The sequence below is a fragment of the Macaca mulatta genome, chromosome 13 (genome assembly GCF_049350105.2).
Source record: "Macaca mulatta isolate MMU2019108-1 chromosome 13, T2T-MMU8v2.0, whole genome shotgun sequence".
Taxonomy (NCBI): domain Eukaryota; kingdom Metazoa; phylum Chordata; class Mammalia; order Primates; family Cercopithecidae; genus Macaca; species Macaca mulatta.
Window position 1 is genome coordinate 8,732,910 of NC_133418.1, and position 17,569 is coordinate 8,750,478.

The 17,569-nt window shown below is 45.5% G+C and overlaps 1 pseudogene; it reads right to left on the reverse strand.

Moving 5' to 3' along the window:
* Positions 1-10,865: 10,865 nt before the first annotated feature.
* LOC114671871 (non-histone chromosomal protein HMG-17 pseudogene) lies at positions 10,866-11,493 on the reverse strand (annotated as a pseudogene).
* Positions 11,494-17,569: the final 6,076 nt, after the last annotated feature.

Here is a 17,569-nt window from a genome sequence, read left to right on the forward strand (position 1 = left end):
AAAAATACAAAAAATTAGCAGGGCATGGTGGCACAATGCCTGTAATCCCAGCTACTTGGGAGGCTGAGGCAGGAGAATCACTTGAACCCGGGTGGTGGAGGTTACAGTGAGCCAAGCACGCCACTGAACACTCCAGCCTAGGTGACAGAGTGAGACTCCATCTCAAAAAAAAAAAAAAAATAGCTGTGCTGGCTATGAAAGGCATCTATGAGAGAGATGGAAGGGCAATTTAGAAGGGTGTCCCTCTGTCATGACGGAGGGCCAAAAGTTTTTTTTTTTTTTTTTTTTTTTTTTTTTGCATTTATTACCTCCAGCTTTAAACTCAACCTTCTCATGTAATCCCAAATCTTGACCAACTACTTTTTCCGTATGGCAGGCAACAAGTGTTGTGACTGCAGCGCCTGCCTGAGAAACATGCTCCCATGAAAGGGGCCGGGTTTGGTGGCTCATGCCTGTAATCCCAGCACTTTGGGAGGCTGAGGCTGGTGGATCACCTGAGGTCAGGAGTTCCAGGCCAGCCTGACCAACATGGTGAAACCCCATCTCTACTAAATACAAAAATTAGCCGGGCATGGTGGCTCACTATAGTCCCAGCTACTTGGGAGGCTGAGGCAGGAGAATTGCTTGAATCTGGGAGGCGGAGATTGCAGTGAGCCAAGATTGCACCACTGCACTCCAGCCTGGGCAACAAGAGTGAAACTTTGTCTCAAAAAAAAAAAGTACTTTTGTCCTGCTTACAGAAACCAACTGTTACTCACAGATATAACCTTGGAGACAGGTGGGTCTCAGTGTCAAGTGAAGATGTGCCTGTTTCCAAGTCCCCTCCCTCCCTCTCTGCTTTTGACCACATTCTCTACCCCATTCTTTGCTCCAGTAATCATCCATCTTGACTTCCGCTTCTCCCTGGACGTGGGGCCTTCAGGTAGTAACAGTGTTAAGGTCCTGTGGCAGAGGCTGCTGGTTGCCCACCAGTATCCAGGATTCTACCCCCCACTCCAGTGGCAATGGGACCAGCTGAAAGAGTAAACCCCGGCGTCTCTTGAGCCGTGGGTGGCTGGCTGGGAGTTCAGCTCTGGGCAAGCTGCTACAAGGGACAGACGACTGTCATGTGCCCTTTGTGGGCTTCTACCCCCGTCCTTCTACTTTCTGATGGAAGTGTGGGTGCAACTGCAGCCTACGTGGGCCATGAGGCATTTATATAGAGAGGCAAAGCAGTAAGGACAATATTCCCGAAGATGTTGTAGAGCCCCTGTATCCCACCCTTGACTGTCCTCTCTGGACATAACTTCCATCTTGGTCTCTTAGTAGCAGCTGATGCATTTCCTGACAAAACCGCCTGTCAAAGAAAACCTCAACCAAAACCTTCATTCTAGCTTTCTACTGCCCAATGCTGAATAGCACATAGTACCCTGACATAGCACAAGAGTACCTGTATTCCCTGCCACTAGCTGTCACCATTGCCTTTCAGTAACTTCACGAGCCCGGCTTTTGGACTTCGGTTTCCAATACTTGAACACTGAACAACCCACCTGATGACTCAAGCTGTTGGATAAAACTTATTTTTAAATTTTATGTTCGTAACTGTCTCACTGAGTTGGTAAGAAAGGAAAACATTCTGAGAGGCCAAAAACAAAGTGAAAGCAGGACTCCAGAAAGGTAAGAGGGTGTTCCACTTTTCCCCCTAGGGACACAAGCCAAATCTTAGTGATGCTGTGCTTCTGTTAGGACGGACTTGTGGGGCCCAGGTGACAGGGGGTTAGCCTGGGGAGTGTCTACGTTGGGGGGTCTGAATAGGAGGTCTCCCTGCAAACAGCGGGAATCCCAAAAGATTGCATTCAGTGAGGGAAAACTGGCACTAGTTGGAAGAGAACATAGTTGTCCCTGAGATGCTAACTACAAGCCTTCTCTCATGCAGGTTTGTAGTTCGAATTCTCATGCTACATCAGGTCTAAAAACCTCTCAAACCAGGTTCTGAAAGAGGCCCCTAGGCTGGGCGTGGTGGCTTACGCCTGTAATCCCAACACTTTGGGAAGCCGAGAAGGGAGGATCACCTGAGGTCAGGAGTTCAAGACTAGTCTGGCCAACATGGTGAAACCCCGTCTCTACTAAAAATACAAAATTAGGTGTGGTGGTGGGCGCCTGTAATCCCAGCTACTTGGGAGGCTGAGGCAGGAGAACCGCTTGAACCTGGGAGGCAGAGGTTGCAGTGAGCAGAAATCACACCATTGTACTCCAGCTTGCCCCCAACCCCACCAAAAAAAAAAAAAGGCTGGGTATGGTGGCTCACACCTGTAATCCCAGGACTTTGGGAGGCCGAGGCAGGCGGATCACGAGGTCAGGAGATTGAGACCATCCCGGCTAACACGGTGAAACCCTGTCTCTACTAAAAATACAAAAATTAGCTGGGCGTGGTGGTGGGCACCTGTGGTCCCAGCTGCTCCGGAGGCTGAGGCAGGAGAATGGCGTGAACCTGGGAGGCGGAGCTTGGAGCTTGAAGTGAGCTGAGACTCCGTCTCAAAAAAAAAAAAAAAAAAAAAAATGGTGCGCTAGGCTGGTAGTACCTCTGAGCTCACGGCCAAAGCAACTGCATATCTATGCTAGAACACACCTTTGATTTAGCCTCAAACTCTCTCCACCGATAAAGCTCCAAGGAACATGAGCTTCTAGTAAAAATATCACAAACCCACAAAATCACAGGATGCCACAGATAAGGCATGCGGAATGACAGCCAGCAGAAAACAGCACAGCCAGACCTGCAAAGACAGGAGAATGGAATTTTCAGACATAAAATATACGATGAATGTTTTTTATATGTTATCTAAAAGTGTAAAAAAAAAACAGTACCTTATATAAAAATGAATTCCTTAAAAAAATAACAGAAGAGCGAATTAATGAACTAGAAAGCAGAACCAATTCCCCCGAAGCACAGGGACAAATGGGTGGAAATACAAATGTTACATTAAAATACGTGATCCTGGCTGGGTGCAGTGGCTCACACCTGTAATCCCAGCACTTTGAGAGGCTGAGGCAGGCGGATCACTTGAGGTCAGGAGTTCGAGACCAGCCTGGCCAACACGGTGAAAGCCCGTCTACTAAAAATACAAAAATTAGCCAGGTGTGGTGGTACACACCTGTAGTCCCAGCTACTCTGGAGGCTGAGGCAGGAGAATTGCTTGAATCTGGGAGGCAGAGGTTGCACTGAGCTGAGATAATCGTGCCATCGCACTCCAACCTGGGCACAGAATGAGATGCCATCTCAAAAAAAAAAAAAAAAAAAAGTGGTCTTGTGTTAATTTGCTTAAGAAAAAGATGCGGAAGACTGAGGTGGTCTGGCATGTCTCAAAGAAATTTAGGAGAGAACTGGAAGTAGAAAGTATTTGAAAAGATAAAGACATTTTCCAGAATTGATGCAAGACACCGATTCGCATATTTGGAAACTTACACAAATCCCAAGTGAGTTAAATAAAATAAATCCATACCTCCATACATATTGAAGTTGCAGGATATCAGGGAAATTTGTAAAGACAGCGCCAAAAGTCAGACAACCTATGAGATAGTATCGATGAGGCTTACTGACCTCCCAACAGCAGCAAGGAAAGCCAGAAGACAGTGGAATAGTGTCATCAATGGCTTAAGGGAAAAAGCACCTGTTAATCCAAAGTTGTTTACAGCCAGTGAAGCTGTACTGTAGGAATGAACTAGAATGAACTAGATGAAATAGACATTTCCGACATAGAATAGATGTGTTTGTCACCAGTGGACATTCACTAAAGGAAAGTTAAGGAATTTGCAGCCAGGAGCTGTGGCTCACACCTGTAATCTCAGCACTCTGGGAGGCCAAGATGGGCAGATCACCTGAGGTCAGGAGTTCAAGACCAGCCTGGCCAACATGGTGAAACTTCATCTCTACTAAAAGTACAAAAATTAGCCGGGTGTGGTGGCGGGCACCTGTAGTCCCAGGTAATCTGTAACCTGTAATCCCAGACTGAGGCAGGAGAATCGCTTGGACCCAGGAGGTGGAGGTTGCAGTGAGCTGAGATTGCGCCACTGCATTCCAGCCTGGGTGATAAGAATGAAGCTCCTTTCCAAAAAAAAGGGAATTTGCTTTGTGCAGAAGGATGATGAACTGATGAAAGTTCTAAGGTTCAAGAAAGCATGTTGGTCTAAAAAAGGGGAGTGGAAATCTGAATGAACATTGACTTCACGTAACGCAAAGAATGTCTTGTTTGGGACATAAAGAACAAAATACAACTAAAAAACAGGACAAAAGAGTACACAAGCTGAAGGAGGATACATTGGAGTTCAAGCATTCTTAGACCTTTATAAAGTATTCAAGAAGTTGGCAAACTTATGCATGTTAAAAATATTTTATTCAAGGTAACAGTAAAAAAAAAATTTGAGTGTGTAACTTTTAAAGTAATGGGGGAAAAAAAATCTCAGTTAATTCAAAAGAAGACCAGATGGAAGGATAAAAAGAAACAGAAAAGCAGGTCTTAGAAAGTCCAACATAAGATTTTAGAAGGAAATCTAAAACAGTAATCACAGTAAATATAAATACATAACACTCAATAGTCTTACCATATGATCCAGCAGTCATGCTCCTAGGTATTTCCCCAACTACTTGAAAACTTATGTTCACACAAAACCTGCACACAAATGTTTATAGCATCTTTATTCATTATCACTCAAAACTGGAAACAATCAAAACATTCCTCTATTGATGAATGTATAAACATACCGTGGTATATCAGGACAATGGTATGTTTTTCAGCAACAAAAGGAAATGCGCTATCAAGCCACAAAAAGCACCATGGATGTTAAGTGAAATAAGCCAGTCTGAAAGGGGAGGTGGATATTTATCTCCCGATCCTCATGATGAAACTTGACCCCAGTGTTGGGAGTGGGGCCCAGTACGAGGAATTTAAGTCACGGGGGTGGACCCTGCATGGATAGATTAATACCCTCTGATATGGTCTGGATCTGTGTCCCCACCCAGATCCCATGATGTTCAATTGTAATCCCCAGTGTGGGAGTTGGGGACTGGTAGGGGCTGATTGTATCACAAGGGTGGATTTCTCATGAATGGTTTAGCACTATCCCTCTTGGTACTGTCCTCACAATTGATAGTGAGTCCTTATAAGATCTGATTGTTTGAAAGTGCATAGCACCTCTCCCTTCACTCTCTCACTTGCTCCTGCTCCCACCATGTGAGGCACCTCACTCCCCCTTTGCCTTCTGCCATGATTGGAAGCTTCCTGAGGCCTCCCCAGAAGCAGATGCCAGCATCATGCTTCCTGTACAGCCTGCAGAACCGAACTATGAGCCAATTAAACTTCTTTTCTTTATAAACTACCCAGTCTCAGGTATTTCTTTGTAGCAACGTGAGAACAGACTAACACACCCTCCCTGAAAGGGAAGGGGGTATGTGCAGTGGAACAAGTACTCACTCTATTCATTTACATGACAGCTGGTTGTTAAAAAGAGCCTGGCGCCTCCCTCCCCACTCTCTCGCCCTGTGATCTTTGCACATTGGGCCCTTTCACCTTTCACCATGAGTGGAAGCAGGCTGAAGCCCTCGCCAGAAGCAGATGCTGGTGCCGTGCTTCTCGTACAGCCTGCAGAACTGTGGGCCAGATAAACCTCTTCATAAATCACCCAGCCTCTGGTATTTCTTTCTAGCAACACTAAATGGACTAAGACATAACATTCTGGAAAAGGCAAAACTATAGAGACGTTAAAAAGATCAGTAGTTGCCAGGGGTTCAGGGGAGAGTGGAAGGGTTGAATAGGTAAAGCACATGGCACTTTTAGGGAGTCAGACTATTCTGAATGATACAATAATGGTGGAGAGATGATAACAGGGGTTTGTCAAAACTCATAGAATTTAATGGCACAAAGACTGATTTTTTTTTTTTTTTTTTTTTTGGAGAAGGAGTCTCACTCTGTCGCCCAGGCTGGAGTGCAGCGTTGTGATCTCGGCTCACTGCAAGCTCCGCCTCCCGGGTTCACGCCATTCTCCTGCCTCAGCTTCCTGAGTAGCTGGGACTACAGGTGCCCACCACCACGCCCAGCTGATTTTTTGTATTTTTAGTAGAGATGAGGTTTCACTGTGTTAGCCAGGATGGTCTCGATTTCCTGACCTTGTGATCCACCCACCTGGGCCTCCCAAAGTGCTGGGATTACAGGCGTGAGCCACCGCGCCCAGCTGAGTGAATCTTAATATATGCAAATTTTTAAAAATTCTTTAGAGGGTTGGGGACCCCCTGGATGAATGCAGAATGGGACAAGACAATCTAAGTGCATTACAAACATATGAAACAACCTCACAGAAGGGGTTGCAGGAAATGTGCTAATCTAAGCAGCACTGGAAATGAGTGGAATCCATGAGGGGAAGGGCAAAAGAAGCTGTACACAAGCACTGTCTCTAGTTGATAAAGTCATTTATCACATGGGTTTGAATTAACAGTTTTAACACTGCTATACATACACAGAGAATCGAACAGTTAAATACATAGATGGCAGATGGTGGGAGCCAGGTTTGTCACTGTTAGTGTGAGAGGTTACAGATAAGTGGGGGGCAAAGGTGAGTGTAAGTGAGAATAATCCATGTGGTAATAGATTAGAGTTGGAGTCATCACCATGAACTCCTGTTTAGGTTTTGTTTTGTTTATTTTTGTTTTTGTTTTTGTCTTTGAGACAGAGTCTCACTGTGTCACCCCGGCTGGAGTGCAGTGGAGCGATCTCAACTCACTGCAACCTCCACCTCCTGGTTCAAACAATTCTCCTGCCTCAGCCTCCCAAGTAGCTAGGATTACAGGTGCCCACCACCGTGCCCGGCTAATTTTTGTATTTTTGGTAGAGACAGGGTTTCACCATGTTGGCCAGGCTGGTCTCAAACCCCTGATTTCAGGTGATCCACCTACCTCTGCCTCCCAAAGTGCTGGGATTACGGGCATAAGCTACCATGCCTGGCCACTCCTGTTTAGTTTAATATAGACACAGATGCTTATGAACAGAAATATTTAGGTAATGTATATGCATGGAGTAGTATATACACACGTTTCCTTGTTCTGTCAGTTGAGGGAGGCTTAAAAAGGAATGACACCCCAGTAGCAAAGAATACACCTGCTACTCAGATCTTGATTTCTATTCTCATTCTCCAAAAAAGGAACCAATGCTCTTCGAAGAAATGGCTGATTCTAAAACTGGAGCAGGAAATACACGGGATAAGCTTGGAGCATCTTGTATTTCCAGAAAGCAAAACACTGCTGAACAAAATAAACACAAAACCACAATGATTTGAGTATGTCAGAGGTCCAGGAGCCAACTGACAGATCTCCCAAAGGCTAATGCTGGAACAATTTGAGCAACTAAATAAATAATGGATTATAACCCAAAATATAAAGTACATGTCTATGAGTTCATACTGATAAAGAAATGATTGAATAAATAAGTTGCCAGGCACGGTGGCTCACACCTGTAATCCCAGCACTTTGGGAGGCCGAGGCAGGCGGATCACCTGAGGTCAGGAGTTCAAGACCAGCCTGGCCAACATGGTAAAACCCCATCTCTACTAAAAATACAAAAATCAGCCAGGCGTGGTGGCAGACGCCTGTAATCCCAGTTACTCAGGAGACTGAGGCAGGAGAATTGCTTGAGCCGGGGAGGCGGAGGTTGCTGTGAGCCGAGATCACGCCTTTGCACTCCAGCCTGGGTGACAAGAGCGAAACTTCCTCTCAAAAAAAACACACATATATATATATATATATGAATGAAAATAAATAAATAAATGGAGGAGAAGAGACCATCACCCAGGCAACATTCCAAATAATGTATACTCTGTATTTAAAGTATTCCACTTTTGAAGGGGTGGTTGTCCACAGTAACTTCCTTCCAAAGTGTACAGTATGAAAAGGGAGGTGGGAAGAGTACCTTTTTTTTTGAGTTGGAGTCTTGCTCTGTCGCCCAGGTTGGAGTGCAGTGGCTTAACCTCAGCTCACTGCAACCTCCGCCTCCTGGGTTCAAGTGATTCTCCTGCCTCAGCCTCCCCAGTAGCTGTGATTACAGGCACCCAACACTACCCCCAGCTAATTTTTTTTTTTTTTTTAATTTTTAGTAGAGATGGGGTTTCACCAAGTTGACCAGGCTGGTCTGGAACTCCTTACCTCAAATGACTCACCCACCTTGGCTTCCCAAAGTTTTAGGATTACAGGCATGAGCCACCGTGCCCGGCTGGGAAGAGCATCTTTACAGTGTAGAATCCTAACACTATCTCAGCTGGGTGATCAAGGTAAAAATCAACAGTGATGAGTCATATTGGTAGTATGGACCCTGGGTGTGATGTAATGAAAATGATGCTTTACTTCTTTGGTCTTCCTCCAAAAAAGCAAACCACAATTAAAACAAAAACATCTGACAAGTCCAAACTGAAGAATAGCTGACCAGAAAAACTATCAAGGTCATCAAAAACAAGGAAAATCTGAGAAACTTTTATAGCCAAGAGATGCCTAAGGAGACCTGACTAGTAAGTGGAATGTGGTGTCCTGGATAAGGTCCTAGAGCAGAAAAAGAACCTCAGTCAGAAACAACAGAGCTCTGAAAGCAGGTAGACTTTAGTTACTAATTATGTATCAATACTGATTCATTAATTGTGACAGGTGTACCATGCTTATGTAAGATGTTAAGAGGAGAGAAAACTGATACAGGATATATGAGCACTCACTGGACTAGCTTCTGAATTTTTCTGCAAATCTAAAACTATACTAAAAAAATAAATTTATTTTAAAATATGGCAGTTCATGAATCACATCAAAATGGAAACTGTGCCAGGCACAGTGGCTCACCCCTGTAATCCCAGCACTTTGGGAGGCTGAGGCAGTGGTGGATCACTTGAGGTCAGGAGTTCGAGACCAGTCTGGCCAACATGGCGAAACCGTGTCTCTACTAAAAATACAAAAAGCAGCCAGGTGTGGTGGCATACACCTGTGATCCCAGCTACTTGGGAGATTGAGGCAGGATAATTGCTTGAACCCAGGAGGCGGAGGTTGCAATGAGGTGAGATCACACCTCTGCCCTCCAACCTGGCTGAGAGAGAGAGACTTTGTCTCGAAAAAAAAAAGAAGAAGAAGAAGAAATTGTAACTCCTATAAGAAAAGGTGATACTCAGTTCTTGACTGTCATGTGTCTATAGTAAAGTGCCAGAACTAAAGGGACACATAGGTGTTAGTTTGGGTTTGCCCAGATGCAGAGCCTGAGTGGGGACTTGGGTACAGTTTATTCAAGAGGAGATCCAAAGATGCAGGCATGTGGCTGGGCGTGGTAGCTCACGCCTACAATCCCAGCATTTTGAGAGGCTGAGGCAGGCGGATCACCTGAGGTCAGAAGTTTGAGACCAGCCTGTCCAACATATAGTGAAACTCCATCTCTACTAAAAAATACAAAAGTTACCTGGGTGTGGTGGCGCACGTCCATAGCCTTAGCTACTTGGGAAGCTGAGGCAGGAGAATCCCTTGAACCCGGAAGGTGGAGGTTGCAGTGAGCCAAGTTTGTACCACTGCACTCCAGCTGAGTAACAGACCAAGACTCTGTGTCTCAAAACAAAACAAAACAAAAAAACAAAGATGAAGGCATGAGGGCTTTGAGAGACAGGCAGGGAAAGGGAAAAGCTGACAGAAGGGTGGGAATGTGAGGTCAGGGCTGGTGGCAGTGGAAACTCAATCCCTTTGAGACTTCTAAGCAGCATGTAGATGACCTCCCAGAGTTGTCCGCCCACAGATAGGATCTTGCTTTATCACCCAACCCTGGCCTCCACCACTTGAGGGTGCCCCAAGGGAGTGCACTGCCTTGCACTTCTGGGCTGTCCTTACTCAAGGCTGAGCAAGTGTCTGTGCCTTGGAGAATGACTTCACAGATGACCCAGAGTGGATGCTGGTGGTGCAGCATGAGTCCAAACCTGCATGAAGCTTGGTTTTATTTATTTTTTTCTCAAGCCAAACTGTGTGCAGCTTTATGAAAGATACTTTCCATAAACAATCATGATACTTCAGGCAGGATGTGGGTAGACCATTGTTAACAGTATACAACAACTTTCTTTTTTTTTTTTTTTTTTTTTTTTTTTTTTGAGACGGAGTCTCACGCTGTTGCCCAGGCTGGAGTGCAGTGGCGCGATCTCGGCTCACTGCAAGCTCCGCCTCCTGGGTTCACGCCATTCTCCTGCCTCAGCCTCCTGAGTAGCTAGGACTACAGGCGCCTGCCACCGCGCCCGGCTAATTTTTTGTATTTTTAGTAGAGACGGGGTTTCACTGTGGTCTCGATCTCCTGACCTTGTGATCCGCCCGCCTCGGCCTCCCAAAGTGCTGGGATTACAGGCTTGAGCCACCGCGCCCGGCTACAACAACTTTCAAACTCCCTTCTTCAATGGACTACCAGAAATCAGAAAGCCACTATAAAGCCCAATGAAGTCTTCAGCTGATGCTCTGAACAGGGAAAGTGTGGAGTGAGGGTTGACATTTCACATTTAGCATGTTGTTTCACAACTTTTCACAAGCCGACCCTGACTTTCCGGAAGTGAAATGAAAATGGTAGAATGTGTCTGAAGATCCACGATCTAGAGATGGAACCACTGCTCTTTTGACAGGTGCCATCTCAGTGGCACCACTGGAAAGTCCGGATTGCCTGACACACTGGTAGCCAATGACTAGGGGTCAGGTCCCAACAGATGTCTGGGCTTAAGGGGGTTAAGTGTATGCTGAAAGATGGAAAGGGAGAAGAGGACATAAAAATGAATTTTTTTCCACACCACAAGGCTTTTGTGCCAAGGTGGCCGTGTGTGTCAAAGTCAGGGACTCCCTCCTCCTGGGAGCCCAGAGGAAGTCTCAAAACTAGAAGGGAAAGGTGTTTTCCCACATTAATCCAGCTTCGGAGACATCCTACTAGTGACATATGCCCCTTCCCCCAAAAGCAACAATGAAGTGTTCTGTGTGCTAACAACACAGCTTAAAAACAACAACAACAACAACAAAATTCTGCATTTTTATAAACCATGGTAAAAAATAGTATTTCAAACTGTACAGTCACCAGAAGTACACAGTTATCAAAAATGCACACACTATACTTGGCATCTGCAGCAGCTTCAGCTTTCTGTGCCTGCTCTGTTTTGGCATCTCCGTTTTCTGCAGGGTTATTCCCCTCCTTGCCAGCGTCCGCTTTTCCCTTTTTCCTTTGGGTACCTTCTCTCCCTTCTTTGCGGAGGCCTTTTTAGGCTTGGGCTGTGGCTTTGGAGGAGCAGGTTTAGCAGACAACCTCGCGGATCTTCTCTGTGGTTTGTCGTTCACCTTGGCTTCATCTCCTTTAGCATCTCCTTCAGCCCTTCTCTTGGGCATGGTGGTGACGGCAGCAACAGTGGCAGGACACGGACGCTGGGCCAGGATGCAGCAGCACGTGGGCTCGGTCGGTCGGGGAGTCGTTCTCGCCTCCTCTTCACACTGCTCCCTTGGTTCTATTTTATATGTTTAAGAGATCTTGCTAGGGCAAAACGGAGTGTAGATTTTTGTTACATATCCCTCTTGTGCACACTTTTTGTTAAAGGTGAAATGCAGGCATGAGAGAGAGATTGCAGGCTCAGTCCCAGACTCATTATTACAATGAAGCAAGTCACACAAAGTTTTAGGTTTCTCAGTATGTGTGACAAATATGTTTACATTATATGATTACTGTAGACTATTAAATGTGTGTAAAAAAGTGTATACCCGGCCGGGCGCGGTGGCTCAAGCCTGTAATCCCAGCACTTTGGGAGGCCGAGACGGGCGGATCACGAGGTCAGGAGATCGAGACCATCCTGGCTAACACGGTGAAACCCCGTCTCTACTAAAAAATACAAAAAAAAAGTAGCCGGGTGAGGTGGCGGCGCCTGTAGTCCCAGCTACTCGGGAGGCTGAGGCAGGAGAATGGCGTAAACCTGGGAGGCGGAGCTTGCAGTGAGCTGAGATCTGGCCACTGCACCCCAGCCTGGGCGGCAGAGCAAGACCCCGTCTCAAAAAAAAAAAAAAAAAAAAAAAAAGTGTATACCCTAACTAAAAAACACATTATTGATTTAAAAAGGCTAACAATCATCTTGCCTTCAGCAAGTTGTAATTTTTTTTTGGTAGAGGGTCTCGCCTCAATTTGTGTGTATACGTGGCGTGGTTGAGGGGTGGGGGACAGAATCTTGCTCTGTCACCCAGGCTGTAGTTCAGTGGCACGATCTCAGCTCACTTGCAACCTCAACTTCCCGGGCTCAAGCGATTCTCCCACCTCATCCTCCCGAGTAGCGGGGACTACAGGTGCGCACTACCATGCGTGGCAAATTTTTATTTTTATTTTTTGTAGACGTGGGGTTTTGCCATTTTGGCCAGGCTGGTCTTGAACTCCTGACCTCAGGCAGTCTGCCCACTTCGGCCTTCCAAAATGCTGGGATTACGGGCAGGAGCCACTGCACCCAGCCCTTGCCTCACTGTTGATGGCTGCTGACTGATCAGGGTGGTGGCTGCTGAACGTTGGGGTGGCTGGGGCAATTTCTTAAAATAGACAACAATGAAGTTTTCCTCGTTGATTCCTTTCTTTTTTTTTTTTTTTTTTTTTTTTGAGACAGAGTCTTGCTCTGTAGCCCGGGCTGGAGTGCAGTGGCCGGATCTCAGCTCACTGCAAGCTCCGCCTCCCGGGTTTGCGCCATTCTCCTGCCTCAGCCTCCTGAGTAGCTGGGACTACAGGTGCCCGCCACCTCGCCCGGCTAGTTTTTTGTATTTTTAGTAGAGACGGGGTTTCACCGTGTTAGCCAGGATGGTCTCGATCTCCTGACCTCATGATCCGCCCGTCTCGGCCTCCCAAAGTGCTGGGATTACAGGCTTGAGCCACCGCGCCCAGCCTTGATTCCTTTCATGACAGATTTCTCTGTAGCACGAAAGGCTGTTTGATAGAATTTTGGTCACAGTAGATCTTCTTTCAAAATTGGATGAATCCTCTCGAACCCTGCTGCTGCTTTATCAAGTACATTTACGGAATATTCAACAGCGGAATGTGTCATTTCAGCAATGCTCACAGCATCTTCGACAGGAGTACATTCCATCTCTCAAGAAACTACTTCCTCGGCTCATCCGTAAAAAGCAACTTCCTGTTTGTTAAAGTTTGATCATGAGATTGTAGCAATTCAGTCCCATCCTCAGGCTCCACTTCTAACTCGAGTTCTCTTGCTATTTCCACCACATCTGCAGTGACTGCCTCTACTGAAGTCTCGAATCCCTCAAAGTCATTCAGGAGGATTGGTATCAACTTATTTCACACTCCTGTTGATGTTGACGTTTTGACCTCCTCCCATCAATCACGAGTGTCCTCATGGCATTTAGAATGATGAATCTGGCTGGGCACGGTGGCTCACGTCTGTAATCCCAGCACTTTGGGAGGCCGAGGCAGACAGATCAGTACAGATCAGTTGAGGTCAGGAGTTCGAGACCGGCTTGGCCAACATGGCGAAACCTCGTCTCTACTAAAAATACAAAAACTAGCCGGGCGTGGCGGTGGGCACCTCTAATCCCAGCTACTCACGTGGCTGAGGCAGGAAAATTGGTTGAAACCCGGAGGCGGAGGTTGCAGTGAGCCGAGATCATACCACTGCACTCCAGCCTGGGTGACAAAGAGAGACTCCATATCCAAATATATATATATATATATATACACACACATATATATATATCCAAAAATATATATATAATGAAGAATCCTTTCCAGAAAGTTTTCAATTTACTTTGCCCAGACACATCAGAGGAAACACTATCCATGGCAACTATAGCCTTATGAAATAAATGTCTTAAATGATAAGACTTGAACATCAGAATTGCTCCTTGACCCTGCGCTGCTGAATGGATGTTGTGTTGGCAGGCATGAATACAGCATTCATCTCCTTGTACATCTCCTTCAGAACTCTTCGGTAACCAGTGCACTGTCAACAAGCAGTACTACTTTGAAAGGAATCTTTTTATCCTGAGCAGTAGGGCTTCAAATATTTTGTAAACTATGCTGTAAACAGATACACTATTATCTGGGCTTTGGTTTTCCATTTATAGAGCACAAGCAGAGTACATTTCACCTAATTCTTAAGGGCCCTGGGATTTTTGGAATGGTCGATGAGCATTGGTTTCAACTTAAAGTTAGTAGCTGCATTAGCTGCTAACAAGAGAATTTGTCTCCAAATAAAAGAGTATGTCCTTTGAAGTTCGAAGCAAGGCATTGACTTCTCCTCTTTAGCTATGCAAGTCCTATATAGTGTCTTCTTCCTACAGAAGGCTGTTTCATGTACACTGAGTATCTGTTGTGTAATGTAACCACCTTCATCAATGACCTTAGCTAGATCTTCTGGATAACTCGCTATAGCTTCCACATCAGCACTTTACCTTGCTGCTTTACCTTGCACTTTTGTGTTATGGAGATGGCTTATTTATTTATTTATTTATGTAAGACAGTTTCACTCTGTCTCCCAGGCTGGAGTGCAGTGGTATGATCTCAGCTCACTGCAATCTCTGGCTCCTGGGTTCAAGTGATTCTCCTGCCTCAGCCTCCAGAGTAGCTGGAATTACAGGTGCCCACCACCACACCCAGCTAATTTTGTATTATTAGTAGAGACAAGGTTTCTCCATGTTGGTCAGGCTGATCTCAAACTCATGACTTCACCAAGGCCTCCCAAAGTGCTGGGATTACAGGTGCAAGCCACCATGCCCAGCCGAGATGGCTTCTTTCCCTAAACTTCACGAACCAACTTCTGCTACCTTCAAACATTTCATTTGCAGCTTTCTCACCTCTCAGACTTCATAGAATTGGAGAGAGTTAGAGCCTTGCTGTGGATTAGGCTTTGATTAAAGAAATCTTGTGGCTAGTTTGATTTTCTATCCAGACCACTAAAACTTTCTCCATATCAGCAATAAGACTGCTTATCCGTCACGTGTTCACTGGAGTAGCACTTTTAATTTCCTGCAATCACTTAACCTTTGCATTTACAACGTGGCTGACTGTTTGGTGCAAGAGGCCTAGCTTTGAGCCTGTTTCAGCTGTTGACATGCCTTTCTTACAAAGCTTAATCATTTCTTTTTTTTTTTTTTTTTGAGACGGAGTCTCGCTCTGTCACCCAGACTGGAGTGCAGTGGCCGAATCTCAGCTCACTGCAAGCTCCGCCTCCCAGGTTTACGCCATTCTCCTGCCTCAGCCTCCTGAGTAGCTGGGACTACAGGTGCCCGCCACCTCGCCCGGCTAGTTTTTTTTTTTTTTTTTTTTTTGTATTTTTTAGTAGAGACAGGGTTTCACCGTGTTAGCCAGGATGGTCTCGATCTCCTGACCTCAGGATCCGCCCGTCTCGGCCTCCCAAAGTGCTGGGATTACAGGCTTGAGCCACCGCGCCCAGCCAGCTTAATCATTTCTAAATCGTGATTTAAAGTGAGAGATGTCCAATACTTCCTTTCACTTGAACACTTGGAGGTCGTTGTAGGGTTACCAATTAGCCTAATTTCAAAACTGCTGTGTGTCAGGCAATAGGGAGGCTCAAGGAGAGGGAGAGAGAGAGAGAGGGAAACAGCCCATCTGTGCCGCAGCCAGAACACACAACATGTATCAAGTAAGTCTGTTTATCTTCTATAGGCGTGGTTTGTGGCTCCCCAAACCATTGCAACAGTAACATCGAAGATCACTGATCAGATCATCCTAACAGATATAACAATAATGAAAAAGTTGGAAATAGTGCAAGAATTATCAAAATGTGACAGAGACATGAAGTGAGCACAAGCTGTTGGAAAAATGGCCCTGATAGACCTGCTTGATTCAGGGTTGCCACAACCCTTCAATTTGCAAAAAAAAAAAAAAAAAAATACCGTATATGTAACGTGCAATAACACGAGGTCTTCCTGTAAATTGGTGAAGGTATTCCTAAAAATGTCCTTCCATTAAGAGTCCAGCTCTAGTGTCTTTTCTGCTAGTTTTGATGCTGGTGCTTTCTTGATCCCACCAGAAGGTGGCATGCAGTGACAACTTTTTATTCTATTTTATTTTTTTGAGATGGAGTCTTGCTCTGTCGCCAGGCTGGAGCGCAGTGATACTATATTGGCTCCCTGCAACCTCTGATTTCCTGGTTCAAGTCATTCTCCTGCCTCAGCCTCCTGAGTAGCTGGGATTACAGGCATGCATCGTCACGCCCAGCTAATTTTTGTATTTTTAGTAGAGACAGAGTTTCACCACATTGACCAGGATGGTCTTGATCTCCTGACCTTGTGATCCACCCGCCTTGGCCTCCCAAAGTGCTGGGATTCAGGCGTGAGCCACCGTGCCCGGCCTGTGACAACTTGATCACAGCTGCCACCTGCCACAGTAACCATAAGATGCACACTGACCTCAGAGATATTAATAATGAAGGGAGGATGCTTAGAACCCATGAAATGTTGTAGTTTTATCCCACAATGGATGAAGGTATGTTAGGTTATTTTAACTTGACCCTTGTAGCTTTCAATTTTGAAGGCAGATCTTCAACTCTCTGAATCTGTTTATTGACATTTAAAATATTGAATATACTAACTTCCTGAGAAGAAAAAGGCTGTTAATATCCCTGGAATATATATAAAATACAACTTTTTAAAGAAAAATTAAAAACCAATACTTTTCTTTGGTAAGTAACTCTGAGATGACAATTAGAAAAATTTAAAGAAACATTGCAAAATACATCTACATGTTTTACATGAAAATTATAGTTAATAAAAAGTTGAGTAATTAACAAATCAATCCTTTGTCTTTTAGCAAATGTTACAGAAAAACATTACAAACTTGCAACTTTTATTTATTTATTTATGTATTTGAGACGGAATCTCGCTCTGTCGCCCAGGCTGGAGCGCCAATCGCCCAGGCTGGAGTGCAGTGGCGCAATCTCGGCTCACTGTAACCTCTCTCTCCTGGGTTCAAGCAAATTTCCTGCCTCAGACTTGCAGGTAGCTGGGATTACAGGTGCACACCACCACACTCTGCTAATTTTTGTATTTTTAATAGAGATGGGATTTCGCCATGTTGGCCAAGCTGGTCTCAAACTCTTGACCTCAGTTAATCCACCCATCTTACCCTCCCAAAGTGCTGAGATTACAAGCATGAGTCCCTGCATCTGGCCGTAAAAGGTCTTATAGGCAGGTTTTACATCCAGAGAATACTGGGTTTTTTTGGGTTTTTTTGTTTTTTTTGTTTTTTTTTTTTGAGACGGAGTCTCACTCTGTCGCCCAGGCTGGAGTGCAGTGGCCGGATCTCGGCTCACTGCAAGCTCCGCCTCCCAGGTTCACGCCATTCTCCTGCCTCAGCCTCCCGAGTAGCTGGGACTACAGGCGCCCGCCACCTCGCCCGACTAGTTTTTTGTATTTTTTAGTAGAGAGGGGGTTTCACCGTGTTAGCCAGCATGGTCTCGATCTCCTGACCTCATGATCCACCCGTCTCGGCCTCCCAAAGTGCTGGGATTACAGGCTTGAGCCACCGCGCCTGGCCGACTCATAACTCTTAAGGTAGGTTTTTAGGACAATTTGGGG